Consider the following 12,542-nt stretch of genomic DNA (forward strand, 5'->3'; position numbering starts at 1 on the left):
TAAAGTGTGTTATATTTGTCCTTTGTCTAATTAGTGAAATCTTGTACTATTCTGATTTTTCACCACTGGAGAAAATGAACACATTGTGCATATATATCTATTTATACATAGGGGTCCCTAGAAGAGAAATTAATAGGCCCTCATAAAAACTCATCTTAAACTCAATGGAATATTGACAGATGGCCTCCAAAGTTTAAACATCCTCCCTCAGTCTGTAATGACCTGCCATTCCACATGGACACTAACATTTAGGATTAGTAGACATCTGAGTTTGCAGTCATAGGTGTCAAATGGCATTTCATGTGGCTTTAATTCATAATTCTCTGATTTGTAAGAATGAACATCTTGTCATGATGTATATTAACGATTGGATTTCCCCTTCTAAGGCATAAAATGCCTTTTCATAGCCTTTGACCATTTAAAAGAAAATAGGTTGTTACCTTTATTTTTTTGAAAATTGCTTTTTAATCTTAGTGTGTTGTATTTGTCACTACCTACAGGACTAAAGCTTGTATGACTTTCTTGTGAAGGTTTAATGTACTTTCTTCCATTTGGCTTTCTTGTCGACTTGCTGTGAAGAAGGAATCTATTTTTTCCCACTTACGCTAGTTCCACTTTGGTCTTATACAATACAGTCTCTGTATGTGCATCAGTCAGTTTACCCTCCCTTGTCCTTGGTACGGGTTTGTCTGTCTGCAGCCCATCAACTATTTTTACCTTTTAGATAAATTTACACAATTACACAATGATATAGAAATAAAGTAGAAAATAAAGAACAATACATGAGGCCCCTACCAAAATAAGTGAATGCTTTTGTATTTTTCATGTATTGTTCTAACTTTGTCTATTTGCATATAAAATCTTTATCTCGTAATTGTGGTATCAGCAATCCTTTATTTTTATTTACTTTCACCTAGTGGCTTATCACAAGCATTTTCTCAAATTGTTAGATACACGTTTTTAAAAAAAGATTTATTTATTTATGCATACAAGAGCTGGGGTGCAGACCAGAGGTGTGGGAGATGAAAGGATTCACCAGTGGCAGAGTAGGGAGCAAAACAAGTAGATCTACTGAAATATATTGATGAGGGGAGCAGCGGGCAAGAGAGGAGAGGTCTGCTGTGCCATGTGGATAGCTCGCTGACCAGGGATAGAACTTGTGCTGCAGTGGCTATAGATAGCTTCTCAGTGCTGAGACTTAACACCTTGCACCACCACTTTCTAATGATTTTAAAGTTAAGGATAATTCAGAAACCAAGTTTGTATTGCAATAGAAAGAAAATTAGAATGTGGCAATTAGTTCATTTCTACTGCACCCCACACAAGATGCATTTCATTGAGGTTAGCCTGTGCTGTTTGAAGCAAGCAGAGAAAAGTTACAGCATTTTTTAATAGTCCATTTAACATAAAGAAAAAGAGCTCCTGTGATAATATCCAAGTCTGTTCTGTTATTTTTCGTGGGACTTGTGCACATGGAGTGTTATATCTGAAAATAATTAGACAAATGAAGGGAATCCACCCACAACATGGCAGAATAAAGAAGCTGGAATCACCCTCTCCTTTGACAGCAACTAGAAAAAAACACTGATAGGTGCTCCTAGAAAAATCCAGATGCTTGCACCCAGTTATACAGATCCAGGACAACCCCAGGGAATTTAAGTTTGGTGGCTTCTGAGGGGAAAGAATAGGAGGAGGCATGAAGGAGTGTGTCTGGGCTAAGGTCTGCCTCCCAGGCCATGCCAAGGAAAACCCCAGGAGATTGTGAAATTCCTTAGAGGAATGTTCCTGACATTAGAGTGGGCCTGGGCCCAACCCAGGGCAGTGGTAGCTTGGCAGACTCTGACTTGGGAAATTGGGAGCCCTGCAGTTGAGGCAACATGCCCCTGAAAGCTCTCTCCTCCTTGCCACCCTCCCAGAAGCCAGGCCAACCCAAGCTGGACTCCATAAAAAGCACTACAGCACAAAGAAGTACTTTAGAGTGAACTCAGAAATCCTCTGTGAAGGCAAGCCAAAAGTGAATATATGTTCCAGTCTTGCAGTAGTGGCAACTGAGAACAAGGGCAGAGCAGTGACAGCCATTTTGGCTGCCATAGTGTTAAGTAGGCACATGTGTCCACCACACACATAGTGCTGCCTCTGAGCCAAGTGCAAATTATTCCCAGAGTGTGAGCCTAGAGATCTAGATATTGCCCTTCCCCTTGGGAGGCCCACGCTCATAGATCATGATCCCCAGGATAGAGGAGCAACAGGGAGGTAGGGAGAGAAATGAAAACTATCCAAGCACAGAATATGGATTACTGTGAACAAAACAAGAGGTAAGGTGATCAATGTAACACCTAAAACCAAGATCAAGTATTGGAGACCCCTCCTTCTTCCTCCACCACTCCAAGGTAAACTAAGAAGCGGGCAAACAAAGATAAATCCCCAGAGCCCCAAACACATATACACACACATAAATAGCAATAAATAAGGCAATATACATGCCTAGGAAGCAAGGAACATCTCCACACAACATGGAAAAGCAAAATGAGAAGAACAGAAATCCTGTGACAATTCTAAAGGAGACAGAAATAGAGAAACTATCTGACCTTGACTTCAAAACAACATTTAAAATGTTAAATGAGATACTGAAAGTCTAATTAAAGGCAGATAGGCAGACACGCCGTCTCAGAAAGTAGATCCAGGAACAAAGAGAATGCTTCACTAAAGAGACTGAATATATAAAAAGATCACGGAAAGAGATTCTGAATGAAATGCAGACAAATTTAGTGCTTTAAATAGAATCAAAATGGCAAAAGAAAGAATTTCAGCTGTAGAAGACTCAAATAACATTTAGACGAGAGGGTGTCACCCCAAAGGAAAAATGAGGAAATGTTTACAAGAAATATCAGATTCAATTCGAAGAGGAAATCTACAGATGAACAGACTGCCAGAAGGGGAAGAAAAATAATTAAGACTAGAAAACCTATTCAAAAAATTAATAAATGAGAATTTCCCAGCCTCCAGAATGAAGTGTACATGGAAGCCCAACAAGCAGAGAGAACACCTAAATTCTTAGATGCAAAAAGATCTATACCCAGGCACATCATTGTCAAACTATCAAAAATCATAAAGAAAAAATTTTAAAGGAAGCAAGAGAAAAGAATAATAACCTATATGGGCTCGCAAATTAGGATTTCCCCAGACTTCAATCCAGACACTGTTCAAGCGAGAAGAAAATGGAGGAAAATGTTCATAATCCTAAAAGACAAGAATTCTCTGTCTTACAACATTATCAATTAAGTATGAAGGGGAAAAAAAGGTTTTTTCAGACAGACAAGTTAATGGAGTTTGTCACCCCGAGACCTCATCTTCAAGTAATACTAAAAGGAATTTTTTCATGAGAAAAGCTGAAACACAAACTCCTTAACAAAATGACAAGAGCAATATAATACCAGTCCAAGAGCAAGAATACTAGGAGTTAACAACACCCAATGCTAAGGGAGAAGAAGAAATGGGTAGAACTAATGTCACAAATCAGACACCAGCTCATAAAAGACCTAAAACATAAGGAATTCAAATGAAAGTAATTAAACATGTTTAACTCTGTGCCCCTAGTGATGCTCATTTGCTTTGATGCTATTCACTTCTCATGTAAAATCCCGTAGATTTTGAGACAAATGTGAGAGTTAATGTTTGTGACCAGAGTCAGGATACTCAGCGAGTCCTTGGAACCTGATTCTTCATCCTAACAGGGAATAGGATATGTTTCTCTGCCTTCTTTGTGGTGTCAACTGAATCTGAGTGTAGCTTTGTGTGGGGAGGGATTCTGGAACCTGGCAGGCCCATAGTGGAATCCAACTACCAATTGGTTGCTTGACCTTCAAGAGTCTATCTAAACTTGTTAAGCCTTCTATTTCACTTATGCATCCACAGATATGCTGGCTGTGCATGGCACATCATGTATCCAAAACTGATCAGTGAGATCTGTTTTCAAAGTTACTACTGTTCTCTTAGGATATAGAGTGCTATGAGTTTTTGTGGCAGCTCATTTTTCTTCTCTGGGCTTCTGTTGTCTCAGCCAACAGGATGAAGATGATTTCTGAGCCCCACATTCCCCCATAGTTGTGATTGACTCTTTACCCATGATATATTTAAGGAAATGACCATAGTTTGTTTTACAAGCATTATCTCTACTCACAGATGTACTCTCCTACTAAGAGACTTTAGCATGGTGTGTCACATATTAATTCCCAAATGGGATTTTTAATGTATTTCAGGATTACTTAGAAGCAGTGTCTATTGTGTAAAGCAGGGGCTTAGAAGCCAAAGGCCACATAGAGTAGTGGAAAGTACAAATTGTCCCTCTAAAGAGAATAGTCCTGCCCTCCTGCCAGCCTTTAAGAAATGATAGCTGGAGGTGTTATTATTGTTGATGTTATTATTTGTAACTGCCTGAGGGAGGATATAAATTTACTGGGGGATCCTATAACTTGTGTCTATCTCTGCTCATCTTCTGTCTCTTTAAACTATAACTTCTTTGTTTGAAAGGAAAAGAACATTCTTTGAAAAGAACTCTTTATGTATTTATATGTAATTTGTGTGTAGATAGAGTTGAGACAGAAAGGACTATTGCCTCTTACCTACTTAGGGGGCTTTACAGTGAAACAAAGATTATTTCTGAACCCTTGAATCCAGAAGGCAATCCTGCTATAATCTGACAATTTCTTTGTGTATCAATATTGAGAATTATCAGTTCTAGGGTCTTTTTGGGAAATATCAGTCCTGTAAGAAAGCTGTTAGGAGGAAATGAGATTTGAAAAGGGGATTTCAGGCTGTGTGTGTGTGTGTGTGTGTGTGTGTGTGTGTTTTAACAGTACCACACTGAAATCATGGACAGAGTAGCAAAAGAATATGTGGCTTCTCCATGTGAAAGGGAGTGGGGGGCTCTCATGTTGCCTGCTGCCCTCCCAGTCTTTGCCTGGAAATGCTTGAAATTCCTTCAAGCTTTTACTTGTCAATGAATAGTAGATATGATAGCTACAAGTCAGAAATTATTCAATTTTCTGCAAAACTAATTAGTTCAGTAATTATGTAGAATGAGAATGCACAGGTCACCAGTGGGTTTACTGGAAAGGGACTCAGGTTCTCTATTTCTGCCACATCACACAAACCTGAAAACCTTATGACATTACAACAACATGAACTCTGTGACTTCAGGAGCAGTTTATACCTTCTAGAAATCTGGAACTTTACAACTACAGGAACTTTATAACTATAGAAACATATAAAAACATTTTATACTTTCTAGACCATGAAATTTTGCGACTTTAAGCATATTAAGAAACATTTTATGCCATGTAGAAACTTGAAACTTAGTAACAGAAGAAACTTTGTGCCAAGGAGAACATTTGAAAACATTTAACACTTTCTAGAACCTGGAACTTTGTGGCCATATTTACAAAGGAACATTTAGGAAAAAAATAATACAATATTATTTAAAATAACCAACATATAGAAACAACTTAAGTGCCCATAAATAGAAGAATTAATAAAAAAGTGATCATGTGTGTTTATAATTATTAGTCAAACATGAAAAAGAGAAGTATGCTGTCATTTGTGTCAATTTGGATGGAATTCAAGGGCATTATACTAAGTGAAATAAATCAGAAAAAGACAAATAAAAAATGGTGTCACTTACATATGTAGTAAAAAATGTTAAACTCATAGAAAGAAAGTAAAAAATTGGCTGCCAGGTGCAGCCAATAGGAAAAATAGTGAGAGTTTGGTAAAAGGTACCAAAAATATTTTTTAAGCATTTAAGACCCTAGAGAACTATGCTGTTTAGGAATAGTCACTAGCCACAATTGGCTACTGAGTTCTTGCCAATGGCTGGCCAAATTGAGATGTTCTGTAAGTACAAAACATGCAATGAATTTGGCTTGAAAAATATTTTTATTTAATTAAGTACCATTGTTTTGCATCCTTATTAGTATTTTTAGAATATAGGATTTCTCCCCTGAAGTGTGGTCACCATTGCTCTCCCACCATGAAAGTTCCCATAGTCCTCCACCATAATCCATTGTGCCCTCTCACCCTTAAGAACTATTTTATGTCATGCAGAAACTTGAAACATAGTAACAGAAGAAACTTTGTGCCAATGAGAGCATTTGAAAACATTTAACACTTTCTAGAACCTGAACCTAGCCTGGAACATTTAGAAAAAAAAATAATACAATATTATTTAAATAACCAAGATATAGAAACAACTTAAGTGCCCATAGACAGAAGAATTCTGTTTCTCACCCTTCCCTCTCCCCCACTAGATGCCTCAGATCTGTGGTAAGCTGTCAAGGGTTGGTTTTAATGTTTGTCTTTGACCTTTTATTTGGTTTCTCTGTATTCCACATGCAAGTGACTGTCCAGTATTTATTTTCTCTCTCTGGCTAATTTCACATGGCATAATCCTTTCCAGCCCCATCCATTTTGCCAAAAATGGCATAAGTTTATCTTCTTTAATCACTTGGTTATATTCCATTGCATATACATATCACATCTTGATCCAGTCATCTCTTTTTGGACACTTAGGTTGTTTCCATAGTGCAGGCTTCCTTTCAAATCAGTGTTTTTGTGTTCCTTGGGTAGGTACATAAGAGTGGAATTGCTGAGTCATGTGGCAGATCCATTTTTTATTTTTTGAGGGGCCTCCAAACTGCTCTCCATAGAAGCTGGACCAGTGTACATTCCCATCACAGTGTAAGACAAGTTTCCTTTTTCTCCACATCCTCGCCGGCATTTGTTGTTACTGGACTTTCTAATGTAGTCCATTCTCACTGGTGTGAGGTGCTATATCTCGTTGTGGTTTTGATTTGCATTTCTCTGATGATAAATAATATTTTTTTATGTGCCTATTGGCCATCTATATATCTTTTATGGAGAAATGCTTATTTAGCATTTAGCTCTTCTGCCTATTTTTAAAATAGGTTATGTGTTTTCTTTTTGTTGTGTTGTATATACTATTTGTAGATCGTTGATATCAGCCCCATGTCAAGTAGGTGGTGTGCAAATATTTTTCCCTTTCAGTGTGGTATCTCTTCATTTTGGTCATAGCTCACTAAGAAAAACAAAAGGAGAAAACTTAGATAAATTAGATTTAAAATGAGAGAAGTTACAACCAACATGTCAGAAATTCAAAGAATAATAAGAGATTACTATGAACATTTTTATGCAATCTAGTTCATCAACCTAGATAAGATGGACAAATCCTTAGAATTATACAATCATATAAGACTAAATAGGGAGGAAATAGAAAACCTGAACAAGCTAGTCACAAGCAGGGAAATTGAAACAATAGTTATAACTCTACTAAAAAAAAAAAAAAAAAGTCCAGAACCAGATGAGTTCACAATTGAGTTCTACCAAATTTTCATTGATTGACTTCTATCTACCCTGCTCAAACTCCTTCAGAAAATTGAGTAAGAAGGTATTCTTCCAAATGCACTTTATGAGACCCACAGAAGTCTAATACCAAAACCAAACAAAGACACAAAATTAATTAATTAAAATAAATAAAAACTACAGGTGAGTTTCTCTAATGAACACAGATATAAAAATCCTTAATAAAATCTTAGCAAACCAGGGGCCTCCCTGGTGGCTCAAGGGGTTAAGATGCAACCTAGGAAGCTATCCACAGCCACTGCAGCACAAGTTCGATCCCTGGGCAGGGAGCTACCCACATGGCGCAGCAGACCTCTCCTGAATTGCCCGCTGCTCCTCTCAGCAGTGTATTTCAGTCAATCCACCTGTTCCCCACTCTGTCTCTGGTGAATCCTCTCACCCCCCACACCTCTGGCCTGTACCCCAGTTCTTATATTCATAAATAAATAAATCTTTCAAAACAAAGTTACTACATTGAAAAAACATAAAAATAAAATCATAGCAAACCAAATCCAACAATGCATTAAAAGGATTCTACATCATGACCAAATAGGATTTATGCCAGGGACAAAAGGGAGGCTCAGCATCCAAAAATCAATCAATGTAATTCACCACATCAACAGAAAGGAAAATAAAAATCATATGATCATAGCAATACATGCCAAGAGAGACTTTGTTAAGATCCAGTGTCCAAAACCAGGGATACATGGAACATATCTAATCATAATAAAAGCCATATTTTGACAAACCCATAGCTAGTATCATTCTGAATGCTGAAAAAAATAAAAAACTCTCCAGTAAGCTCTGGTACTAGACCAGGATGTACACTCTTAGCACTACTCTTCAACATTAGCAGTCCTAATTAGAGCAATATAAGACAAGAGAAAACTATAAAAGGAAAGCTATAAATTGGGAAAGATGTAAAATTATCATTTTTTAGGTGAATAATATACATTTAAAACCCTAAAGACGCCATAGAAAAGCTAAATAAAACAATAAAATAGTTCAACAAAGTGGCAAGCTATAAACTCAACACACACAAAAAAATTAGTTGCCTTCCTGTATGCAAACGTTGAGCTAGAAGAGGAAATTAAGAAAGCCAGCCCACACGAAAAACAATTAATACCTAAGAATAAACCTAACAAAGAGGATGAAACACATCTACAGGGAGAACTATAAGGCAGTCATAAATGAAACAGAAGGCACAAAGAAATGGAAAGATATTTCCTGCTCATAGATTGAAAAAAATCAACATTGTCAAAATGGCCATCCTGCCCAAAGAAATCTATACATTAAATGAAATCCAAATAAAAATCTCAATAGTATTCTTCGGACAAATGGAACAAATATTACTGAAATTCATATGAAAGCACAAAAGACCGTGAATAGCCAAAGCCCTCCCGACAAAAATCAGGGAACGTCGTATTATATTGCCAGACTTTAAATTATACTATAAGGCCGTAATAATTAAAAGCACCTGGTGCTGGTGGACAAAACAGACACATATGCCAAAGAGTATAATTGAGAGCCCAGAAATAAAACCACACATATATTAACAGAGATCTATGACAAGGAACTGAAGAATATACAATAAAATAAGGAAAGTCTCTTCAATTAGAAAAATTGGACTGCTATCTCACACCACACAAACATAATTTCAAAATGGATAAAAGACTTGAAGACCTGAGACCATAAAATACATAAAACAAACATAGGCATAACACTCCATGACATAAACTTCAGAGATATCTTTGTAGATTCATTCCCAGCATCAAGGAAAACAAAAGATCATATAAACAATCGGGACTGCATCTAATAAAAAAAAAAAGAATTTTTTTTAACTAATTACATCTGAAACAATAATATTGGGTTAAATATTGGCCTAAGTAAAGTATATTAACTAAAGCTTAATAAAATTGAAATTAAAGGGCTTAACTAGAATTAATCTCAACTATTTTTTATCTCAATAAAACTGCTAGAAAAATTTGAAATTACACATGCGGCTCTTTTTAACTTCCTACTGAACACAGTTGTTCTAGAATTTGAAGCTTTGTAAATATCAAAACATTTGTTAGTGGAATGGGGACTGTTACCTGTCATCAACTGTAAATTTTCCCAGACTTCTTGCTTTTAGATTATCAAGTAAAAGTTTTGAAATCACTTGGGATTGCTTATTTGTCATCACCATGTTGAAATGCTACCTGAAAGGAACATCTTTTATTCTCCAGACTTTTTTTTTATAATTCTGTCAATGGATAAATTATTAAAAAAAAAAACAACTTCTAGCCACATCAAAAAGTAAAATGAGTATTGTGCCAGAATGTGTTAGAGTCAGCACAGTCTCTTTTTCTCTTTCATATAAAATGAAAACACTTTCACTTGGACACTTATCTTTCCAAGCACTGATTTGAAACAATTGCTCCTGGTTTTGCCTGACACTGGCACCAAGTATGGGGCCATCAGAGAGGCACCCACTGGGCTCAGTTGCAGGCACAGCCTCCTGTGTCTCCTACTGGAACAGGAGCAGACCTGAGACAGCAGAGGCCTAAATGTACTCATGTTCTCTGCAGAGTGAAGCATATGAGAAAATGCTTATGTGAATGTTTATTTAGCTTATGCAGCTGGGTATCAAAATATCTGCACTGTGTGTTTGCTCTTTATTTTCTTAATTTGAAGTCAAAATATGCTTTCAATAAAAAGCATTATCTAAAGATTGGGGTGTATGTTTGGGAGGGGGGAGTTTGATATTCTGAAGAGAGACATCTGTGCATGCTTACTTTAAGCTCAAAAGAGGATGATGTTTCCTCCCAATATCTCCTCTAGTGTGCAGAACACATACTAGAGCTCTTAGCTAATTGTACAGACACTGCCCTCCTAGGTGGGCCGAGTGCACCAACCAAAGTGGCTTTTACAGGGAGAGAGATATCAAGAGTTAACCATCCATTAGCAATCCTTTGGGGAGATGTGGATGAGGGTGGATGAAGAAGAAAAAGAAAGTATCAATCTCTCCCTCTTGAAATTTTAATCAGAAAGCAAAATACCTACTTTGCCATTGATTTTGACTTTCACCAGATACTCCACTCTCCCAGAACCCCAGGACCCATAACAACAAGAGAGAATTCTACTTCAGGAAGAGATGGTTTGAGGCCCCAGCTCTCCCCTTTCAGAGATACAGGTGGCTTCGAGACCTCAGGAGAAATCCCAGCTGAGGACCTGGGCTCCCATGTGTTGGTCCACTCTCCCTCCAAACCTGGTGGTTCCTATCACTTGTATACTCTGTCCCTCTGGGACAGCAGGACCCCAACGAACCAGACCCCTATTTGTAGCATCAGGAAGCAAGGTTGGGTGAGAGGTAGGGGTATGTGTCCACAGAGTCTGAGGCTGCACTACAGCACCTAGAGCCAACCTGTGAGTTGTATATGAAGGAGTCCAAGGAATGGGACCAGGTAATCGGTAGAACAGTTAGGGAATAACAGAACTCAGCATAGGTCCCCAGATTCAGTCAGATTTGGACTACAGATTACCTGGAACAGCTCACATGGCTGAAACCCTAGGGTCTGATCTCTTCTTATTAGCAGGGGCCCAGGTCTGACCTAGATGGAGGGAAAGCAGTGAAGGGACACCTCATTTATGGTTGTCAGGCTACCCACCAGGATAGTTAGGCACTCAGTAACAAAAATGTAAATAGATATACCATGCATATTGTGCACGGTTTAACAAAAAGAAGTAGTGCTTTACAGGAAAAATTATTTGTTGGAAGACCAAAGGATTGTTTTAAATTGGGTGCCGTCATTGTGGGTATGGTATTATACCACATCTGAGGAGGTGTGATCTTTACCATTGAAGCATCTACACTGCTGTAAACCAATTAACCTCAATGAAATGAAGAGGAAAATACACTTAATAAAACAATTAAAAATTGTTTTATTACTAATGTTATTTTCTACCCAAATGAACATAATTCTAATGGAAATGTATAGAATACCCCCATTAATTCAACCATTTCAACAAATCACACTGGCTACTGGTTCTTTATATGTCTATCTCACTCTTGTCCATAGATGTGTTATTTTTAGAGCATAATTATTACTCTATAACCTTGTCTTTTTTAAGATAAAATGTGTGAGTTATTTATTCAATACATATAATTCTGAGTACCAAGAACAAAAGAGTCATATAGCATATATAAACTTCTGTGAACATGTGTTTATTTAAGCATGTATGTGTCACATGTATCTCTTTTTTTTTTTAGTTTTTATTTTAACTTTCTGGGAGATTACATTTTTGCTCTTCTATGTGTGCACATGTTCCACTCATCCTCCACCAAGCTGCTCATGCCCATACTCCATCTGCCTCCTTCCCTCTCACCTGTTTCATCTGGTAATCATTATATTCTGTCACTGAATTCAGTATTTATTCCTACTATAATTTTTTAAAGGAATTATCTAACTTTTCCTTTTGTTTTATTTGTAAAGATTTATTTATTTGTGCATACAAGAACTGGATTATAGGCCGTAGATGTGGGAGGTGAGAGGATTCACCAGAGACAGAGTGGGGAACGGAATAGGCAGACTGACTGAAATACACTGCTGAGGGGAGCAGCAGGCAAGGCATGTGGGTTGCCTCATGGGTCTGCTGCGCCATGTGGGTTGTTCCCTGGCCGGCCGGGGATTGAAAGTGTGCTGCAATGGCTGTGGAAAGCTTCATAGTGCTGTGCTTAACACCTTGTGCCACCATGGAAGCCACATTCCTACTGTATTTTACCTAACAATATTTTTTGGTTATTTATTTTCCACTATTGAAATAATCCTATACAAGTGAATACAGGTGTATTTTACTTTTTGACTATTATCACTTAATACAATCAACTTTAGGTCCATCCATTTTTTTCCCCAATGCCACTTCATTTTTCACAGCTGTACAGTATTCTGTGGAGTATATATTACACAATTTCTTTATCCCTTTGTCTTTTGAAGGGCACTCATGTTGGTTCCACAACATGTCAATTATAGACAGTGCTGCATGTCCATAGGCTATCTAAATCTTTTTGTATTAGAGTTTTCATATTATTTGGATAAATACCTAATAAAGATATCTCCAGATCTTATGGAATTCCATTTTTATTT

At 37.3% G+C, this 12,542-nt stretch overlaps 1 protein-coding gene across 1 annotated transcript in view; it reads left to right on the forward strand.

The window, feature by feature from the left end:
• Window positions 1-12,542, forward strand: part of LOC311179351 (protein cordon-bleu-like) — a gene marked incomplete at both ends in the record, with an annotated part of 31,029 nt that overhangs the window by 656 nt on the left and 17,831 nt on the right. The gene's annotated exons all lie outside the window — the stretch shown is intronic.

This window comes from Talpa europaea (genome assembly GCF_964194135.1).
Source record: "Talpa europaea genome assembly, chromosome: 11".
Classification (NCBI taxonomy): domain Eukaryota; kingdom Metazoa; phylum Chordata; class Mammalia; order Eulipotyphla; family Talpidae; genus Talpa; species Talpa europaea.